General features: G+C 42.6%; 1 protein-coding gene across 1 annotated transcript in view; it reads left to right on the top strand.

The window, feature by feature from the left end:
• Positions 1–536, top strand: part of LOC141089639 (calcium homeostasis modulator protein 6-like) — an 8,699-nt gene extending 8,163 nt beyond the window's left edge. The window contains exon 2 of the mRNA XM_073576129.1: positions 1–536. This exon is cut by the window's left edge and continues 735 nt beyond it. The gene's annotated coding sequence lies outside the window, so the exon portion shown is untranslated.
• The last annotated feature ends 8,028 nt before the right edge of the window (positions 537–8,564 follow it).

Raw genomic sequence — 8,564 nt, 5'->3', positions numbered from 1 at the left:
TTCGACCAGGTGCTCCATTTTGTAACTGGGATAAAAGTTTGCATCTTTATTTCTGGAGGCCATACCTTTTGGAACATAGAAGAAAAAAAATGCTGCACAATCAGCGAAGCAGCACTAATTATTGGAGGAGGTAATAGCTAATAAGTTTAGTCCCAAAATACTAAAAGTAGAGAATTACTTACATTTACTTCCCTACATTCCATAAGCCATACATTTTAACTTTTGTTAGTGAGGGCGAGCCACCATGATGCGGGGGCGCCAGATCCCACATCACCAGGGTGCCAACCTCCGCTCCTAGGCTGGTACTGCCTAATACTTATCCTAGGTAACAATTGGCCTTACATGTGTGATATGATCTGGGATAATTTCTACTGATTTGTAACAATAGCATTACAAATTGTTTTGATTTTGGGTATCTCTTCGGTGCTATTAACATTTTCCTAATACTATGTCATCTCTATAGCATAATTTTCTATATTAGTGGACCAACATCGGTACACAATTAGATATTAACTAATTGTTTATTATCACCATGCACCCCTGTCCAGTGTTTCTTAATTATGTTTGAATAAATTCATGTTTTAAAGGATTTTGATGTACACTGCTGATTATTGCCCTTTTCTTCCAAATCATAAACCTATATTTTACTGGCTATTTTTTTACAGTAAGCATATTTTATACTGAAGAGTTTTCAGGACTAAAAAAAATAAAATTGGTAGGGATCCAGCTATCAGCACCCTTATCAATCAACTGATAGAAGGGGACATAGAGCTTGGCCAAGCTCTGAATCCAAATGCCACATTTTTAGCAGTGTCTGTGCTTGATATTACAACTAAGAGCAACTCGGTTTCATTCAAGTGAAATGCAATAGCAGGCACAGCCACCTCTAAAAGAAAGCTGCAAACCTTGTAAACAACAAAAGGGGCATCGAGCTTCTATTACCCCTTAATTGCCAGAGTCTTTTGGTCTTTGATAACCAGATACTTAATAGACATTGTCTCTTGGGTCATCGCTGGAGGCCACAGGCCTTGCGGTCTATTTAAAAGGTACTGGGGACAATCCAACTTGCTTGCATATTGCCGTTGATAGCCATTTCTGGCTCATATTCCTGTGTTATTTGATACTGACGTTGACTCTGGCAAAGATCCTAGCCTTGTTTCTGGATATCACTTCTGTCTAATTCTCTGGATTGTTTGATAGAAACTTTTGTAATGTTACACAACTAAACTCAGCTGTGCAGCTCCATTCCCAGACTGACTTATGCAGGTGGTTAGATCAGGAGGTTAGAGCTGTATCATTACATCTCACACACTGATTGGTTAGCACTATACAAGGACAAGAAGTACAGTGCACGTCCCCAGTAACAGAGGTGTATCTAGATTTTCCGGCACCTGGGGCAAGAATTCTGTTTGACGCTCACCTCTCATGTGGTTTGAGTAGTCATCATGTGACCACTCATTCATAAATGATTTGTCTACTTACAGTCACATGCCAATGAGCTATGTATCTCAATATTCAGTGAAAATCTGAGAGAAGCAAGAAGAAAAGTTAGTTGTCATGTGATCGTAAGTATGAAAATCGCATATGAGTGAAGTGACCATGTGATAACTGCTGGAATCCTGACAGAGAGTAAATTACATGGTGTTAGGATTGACATTCTACATGGCTTAATTTTATAATTAAAGGGCTTGTCCAGGTTTGTGATGAATGTCCACAGTCACTGTAGGTAACGGCAGGCTTTTGCATTTCACAGTATGTGCACTGCACTTTTAGGATGTGTTTGGCCTCGCTAAATTCATTTTCACTGAGCGAGGTCACACATGTCTAGTCGGCACGTGACCGCATGTATGTAAATCACATACTTATGATTTTATGACCTCCCACTCACTGATGACACCTAAGCATCCTGACAGCGTGCAGTGCGCATCGTGAGAATTGAGAAGTCTGCAGGCACATAGCTGCAGACTTTCATCACAATCTTTGACAACCACTTTAAAGTTACTAACATAAATAAAAAGATAGTAAACTTTAACTTGTCAGACAGCACAACACTTTATTAACATAGACATCTATCATTTAATCTTAAAAATTATGGATTGTTACATGTGTAACAGCACAGCACAAGAACAAATCACCAGAACCACCATCAGCACAGAAATACATCAGTAGAACTACCATCAGTACAGATCCAGCAGCCTTAAATGGGGGAAAAACATGGATGCTGTTATAAGAAAAGCACAACAGAGGATGCTCTTCCTGCGTCAGCTGAAAAGATATGGTTTGTCTAAGAATCTGCTGATCTTATTCTTTAATGCTGTCATCAGATCTGTGATTTGTTCCTCTCTGATAGTCTGGTATGGGGGAGTCACTGCGCATGACAAACTCCGCTTACAAAGGACTTTCAGAACAGCAGAGAGAATTATAGGTTCCCCCCGCCTACAATCCAGGATCTTTATGATAAGAGTATTCGATCCCACGCATTGAAAATTTCATCCGATCCCTCTCACCCGGGACACTCCTCATTCCAACTACTCCCTTCAGGACGTCGCTTCAGAGTCCCCAAATGCAGCACCAACTGCCATATGAACAGCTTCTATCCACTCTGTTCAACAATTAAATCGTCATGTGTAGACTATATACTGTATCTGTCTTGTTAGATGTTACTTGTTGTATCTGTTGTTATATATTATGTTGCCTCTTTGCCACAAAGAATTCCTTGTATATATGTAATATGTACTTGGCGATAATAAATTTGATTGATTGATTGAAATACAGCATCAAAACCCTCATCAGTACAGAAATACATCACCAGAACCACCAACAGTACAGAGACACATCCCCAGAATCACCATCAATGCATCTGTAACACCCACCCCTCAGGGCTGTGGGTTACTCGGTAATGGGCCGGTGTCTTAAAGGGATGTGTCATGGCAGCAGTGACCCGGTCCGTAGCCCTGAGTGTCCATGAAAAAATAAGAATTGATGAGGAATAAAGTCTATGTATAGATAAGATCGTGACGTCACCTGTGGTACTCGGCAACTTAGATGTTATGCAGACGCTGCTTGTGCAGACCGCTGGGATTGGTGGTGATGCAGCAGAGTTGGTTCAGCTCTCCACAAGCAGAGCTTAACCCCAGGGCAGTGTAAGTGCAGGATGGTGGATAACTTTAGTACAGGGCTGCGTGTGATCAATAACTGCAGACACAAGAGTTACTGTTCCTTTTACCTTTTACTGAAGGCTTGAGGTGCAGACCGAAGCACTAGTACAGATGGAAATGGAGATCCAGCAGCCTGAAAGAAGATCAGAGTCCCTTGAACCAAGTGTTGTTGGAGGCCTCCTTTCTGTGCTAATGTCTGAGGTCCCTGCAGCTTGAAACTATACTCGGTCCTCTGTTCTCTACAGTCCTTAATACTTGCCCTTATGGCAGGCAGCTCGAGCCTCTTCCTCTGTGGCAGCTCCAGGCTCTCGTATGCTGCTGTGCCTCTGGGATTTTGGTGAGGCCAGGAGGCCTGCAGTCTCCTGCTCTCCAGATTTGGCTACTGAGACTGTCGTTCCCAGACAGCCATGGACTATGGTGTCCAGTATCCAGCGCACTGACCTAGGGTGAGCTTCTTTACAGCTCCACTTCCCCAGGCTCTCCTTAGCTCTTTCTCCTTTCCTCTCTCTACTTTTGTCTGGGGAGCAGCTCTTTCATGCTACCTGCTCCTTCTCACTACCCCGACTCAGCTAACTAACTCTTCCTCCAGCTCAGAACTTGCTGGAAGCTCCCCTAAAACAGGGTTCACAGCTCCCTCTTCTGGTCTGGAGTAGGAAAAGTGTTACAGTATGTATAGTGGTTACCTGATCAGTGAACTCCTCTCTACTTCCAGGCATGTCATCACCCCCCCACGCGAGGGAAGCAATGCCACTGTGCAAACAGGACTCCTGGGGTGCCACACATCACTAAAAACGCCATCAGTACAAGAATACATCACCAGAACCACCATCAGTGCATGAAAATATCACTAGAACAACTATTAGTACATGAATACATCATCAAGACCACCATTAATACATTAATATATCATCAGGACCACTATTTGTACATGAATTCAGCATCCGAGCCACCATTAGTGCAGAAATACATCATTAGAACCTCCCAGGGCCGGCATCAGCACCCGGCGCACCCGGGCAAGTGCCGGGGCCCTGGCGATAAGGGGGGCCCACTCATGCTGTCTGGGATACCCACCGCCACGCCGCCCATGCACCGACCCCATTCTCGCCCTTCCATCGCAGCCAGCAATAAGTCATCGCTAGGCTGTGTTCTCTTCTGGCACAGGACCTGTGATGAGGTCACAGGAGGGGAGGAGTCAGGGCAGGGTCACATGATCAGAAGCCTCCGTGTCACTACTGTCTGCAGGAATCTGCTGTGCTGTGCTGGTGGTCGTCATCATGGTGCTGGATGAGGGAAGTTTATGTGTCGTGTCAGGAGGGGTAGCAGAGCTGTGTGTGTACGGAGCAGAGCTGCGTGTGTATGAGGTGTACGGAGCAGAGCCGTGTGTGTACGAGGTGCACGGAGCAGAGCCGCGTGTGTACGAGGTGTACGGTCCGGGGCTGCATGTGTACGAGGTATACCGGTGCGTAGCCGCATGTGTATGAGGTGTACCGGAGCGTAGCCGCATGTGTACGAGGTGTACCGGAGCAATTTAAAACTCGCACGTGACGTTCTACCGGAAGTGACGTCCTGGAAGCTGACCGGAAATGAGGTAATTTCAGGAGGCGATTTTGATGGAACCATGGAGGCACTTCAGGGAATGCTTCAGATCCATTACGTGTCCTCCGACAGCGCGAACAGCGGGATCGCCTTGAAATCGGGGATGCCGGCCATGTGAGCGGATCATGATATGTCCTGCATCAGGAGGCTCAGGTGGGCACTACAATGGGAGCTGGGCTGCTATGGTATCTTTATAGAATATTTCTATCTCTCTGTTTCTTTCTCTCTCTCTGTTCTTTCTTTCTTTCTTTCTCTCTCTGTTCTTTCTAATCTTTTTTCTTTCTCTCTCGCTCTGTTCTGTTCTCTTTCTTTCCCCTCTTTCTTTCTCTCTCTCTGTTCTTTCTTTCCTCTCTTTCTCTCTCTGTTCTTTCTTTCTCTCTCTGTTCTTTCTTTCTCTCTCTCACTGTTCTTTCTTTCTTTCCCATCTTTCTTTCTCTCTCTGTTCTTTCTTTCTTTCTTTCTTTCACCTCTTTCTTTCTTTCTCTCTCTGTTCCTTCCTTTCTTTCTTTCTCTCTACCACTCTGTTCTTTCTTTCCCCTTTCTTTTTTCTCTGTTGTTTTTTCTGTCCCCTCTTTCTCTCTGTTCTTTCTTTCACTCTGTTCTTTCTTTCTCTCTTTCTTTCCCCTCTTTCTTTCTTTCTTTCTTTCTTTCTGTTCTTTCTCTCTCTCTCTGTTCTTTCTTTCCCCCTTTCTTTCTTCCTTCCTTTCTTTCTCTCTATTCTTTCTCTCTCTCTGTTTCTTTCTTTCTCTTTCTCTTTGTTCTTTCTTTTTCTTTCTCTCTCTCTGTTCTTTCTCTCCCATCTTTCTTTCTTTCTTTCTTTCTTTCTTTCTCTCTCTCTGTTCTTTCTTTCTTCTCTTTCTCTCTCTCTGTTCTTTCTTTCTCTCTCTCTGTTCTTTCTTTCTCTTTCTTTCGCTCTCTCTCTGTTCTTTCTTTCCCATCTTTCTTTCTCTCGCTCTGTTCTTTCTTACTCTCTCTGTTCTTTCTTTCCCCTCTTTCTTTTCTCTCTCTGTTCTTTTTTCTGTCCACTCTTTCTTTCTCTCTGTCCTTTCTTTCTCTGTTCTTTATTTATTTCCCCTCTCTTTCTCTCTCCCTCTCTGTTCTTTTTTCCCTCTTTCTTTCTCTCTCTGTTCTTTTTTTCTTTCCACTCTTTCTCTTTGTTCTTTCTTTCCCCTTCTCTGTTCTTTTTCTTTCCCCTCTTTCTCTCTCTCTGTTCTTTCTTTTCCCTCTTTCTTTCTGTTTCTCTCTGTTCTTTCCATCGCTCTGTTCTTTCTTTCCTTTTCTTTCCCCTCTTTCTCTCTCTAATCTTTTTTTCTTTCTCTCTCTGTTCTTTCTTTCTCTCTCTCTGTTCTTCCTTTCTTTCTCTCTGTTCTTTCTTTCTTTTTCTGTTCTTTCTTTCCCTTCTTTCTTTCTCTCTGTTCTTTTTTCTCTCTTTCTGTTCTCTCTCTCTCTGTTCTTTCTTTCTCTCTCTCTGTTCTTTCTTTCTCATCTTTCTTTCATACGTACACTACTAATCAATAGCCTCCTTCACATGAATGTGTTTTGCCACAGAGCGTGTGTCCTTGTGGATCACATGCGTGTCTGTGTGATCCACACGGAGACAAGTCTGTTTTTGGCCGGCAGCACGGATGCCACACGGCATGAATCGTGGTATGTGTTAAAGGGGGGCCCACTGTGACTCTTTCACCCAGGGCCCTCAAAAACCAGGAGCCGGCTCTGGAACCACCATCATTAAATTAATAAATCACCTGAACCATGATCAGTACATGAATACACCAGAACCACCATCAGTACATGGTACATTAATTGTAATGTCAGGTAAGATGCATATACATCTGTATCGCATTAGCCTACAGCTCCCAGTATGTCCGTAAGGAGATGACGGAAGTTGCTATCAGTCATCATCAGACTTCAGACGATAGAGGAATCATAGCACTGATTAGAATTAGTCAGTTGAAACCAGAAGTTTACATACACTATATAAAAAGACACATATGCATGTTTTTCTCAATATCTGACATGAAATCAGAATAAACCTTTCCCGTTTTAGGTCAATTAGGATTACCGTAATTATTATTTGCCAAATGCCAGAAAAATGAGAGAATATTTTAATAAATAAGAATAAATAATTGTCTCTCACTGTGTTCCCTGCACAAAATATGACTTTTTTTTCCCCAGGTCTTCCAAATAGCCACCATGTATTTATTGGTCTCTTTATATACTTCTTTACAACTATAACTGCAGTGGCAATATGTAAATCCATGGGTAACTTGTATTAGCTTTGTTTTTCCCAGAATAATCAATCCACCATTATGTTGCCATCTCCATGTGGGCGTAAGTGACATGTTTTGCAAGAGTGGCACCGCTGCTCCCTACCTGACAATGCAGTACCTCCTTGGGCATTCACAGAGCACTGTCTAAGGTTGGGGGGGTGTACACTCAGCTTCACTGTGCATTACCAGGAAGGCAGAGATTTGGAAAGAGCTCTCTAGGGGGTGTTTTACTGTCCCAGCACGATCCAAGCAAAATTTGATTTCATGAAAACTATTGCCCACTTTGGGTCTAAGGCCGGTGTCCCACTTGCAACTGCAATGCGAGAAACTCGCTCCAATACCCGACACTGCCGCCGGCACTTGGGACCGGAGTGTGCGGCTGCATGTGTTTCTATGCAGCTGAACGCTCCCGTCCAAACCACCGGCGGTGGTGTCGGTTATTGAGACAAGAGACTTGTGCGAGTTTCTCACACTACAGATGCAAGTGGAACACCGGCCTAATGATGCTGTTGCACTGTGAGTTTTTGGTGCATATTTTTCTCTATAGGCATCTATGGGAAGCATTAAAAAATGTACTTAAAAACACCATTGCATTTTTAAGTGCAGAATCACTGCTTTTTTGTACTGTAAAAATGCATTAAAAACTCTGCTACAACAATGTTTCAAATATGGGGGAAAATGCACAAAAATGAAATTAACAGAAATTGCTCTTGCACAGTTTGGTGCAAACACCTGCAGAAAATGTGCAGATACAAAGCAGCATAAAAAAACTATAAACACAACCCAAGGGGGCGATTCATCAAAATGTTATTGCCAAAAACCAGATAATATGTTCGGATATTTCATTGTATGTTTTTACTATATTTTTAGTAATTATTGTTATTTTTTAACTTTTTTTGAGTATAATGAGAATTAGCAGATTTAACCCGCCTTTGCAGAATAGAAGCGGTGATTAAAGCTATAGCTCTAATTCATTATTTACTTTTTTTTAAGTCACTTTCCTTTTTTTGTCTCATGTTGTTTTTGTCAAATTCATCAAAATGTCGCATGTGATTCATTAATTTGTTGCAAAGTAAAAAAAATCTGACAAAATACTGCTGCACTTGAAAATAAACCAAGGGGTGCTGGAGTGTAGTTACGCCAAATTTTACGACTTTATAAAAAAAAATCACAATTGATGAATCAGGAGAAAACTTCTGTAATTGCTACACTCCACCCACAAAGAAGAGAACTTAAATAAAAACCAGCTGAGCACATACAGTATATATATATATATATATACTAGCTGAAGAGAACGGCGCTGCCCGGGCATAGTAACACATCCTCCATCCCATAGTCCCATGCCCATATACCCATCATACATATTCGCCATTCCATAGTCCCGTGCCCAGGGTTCTCCTCTAACCCACGTCCTCTGTTCCCTTTTACTCCTTCGTTCTGTACTAGTCTCTCCTTCTCATGGAAGATCAGGTTTCAGTTCAATGTCTTTCTCTTTCTTTCCTTTCCCGTGCCAGCAGACCCAGGTCACTGAGGTCTGCTG

This window comes from Dendrobates tinctorius, unplaced genomic scaffold (assembly GCF_039654945.1).
Source record: "Dendrobates tinctorius isolate UK_male_01 unplaced genomic scaffold, ASM3965494v1 ptg000046l, whole genome shotgun sequence".
In the NCBI taxonomy this organism is placed as follows: Eukaryota; Metazoa; Chordata; class Amphibia; order Anura; family Dendrobatidae; genus Dendrobates; species Dendrobates tinctorius.
This window is presented reverse-complemented; position numbering and strand designations above follow the sequence as displayed.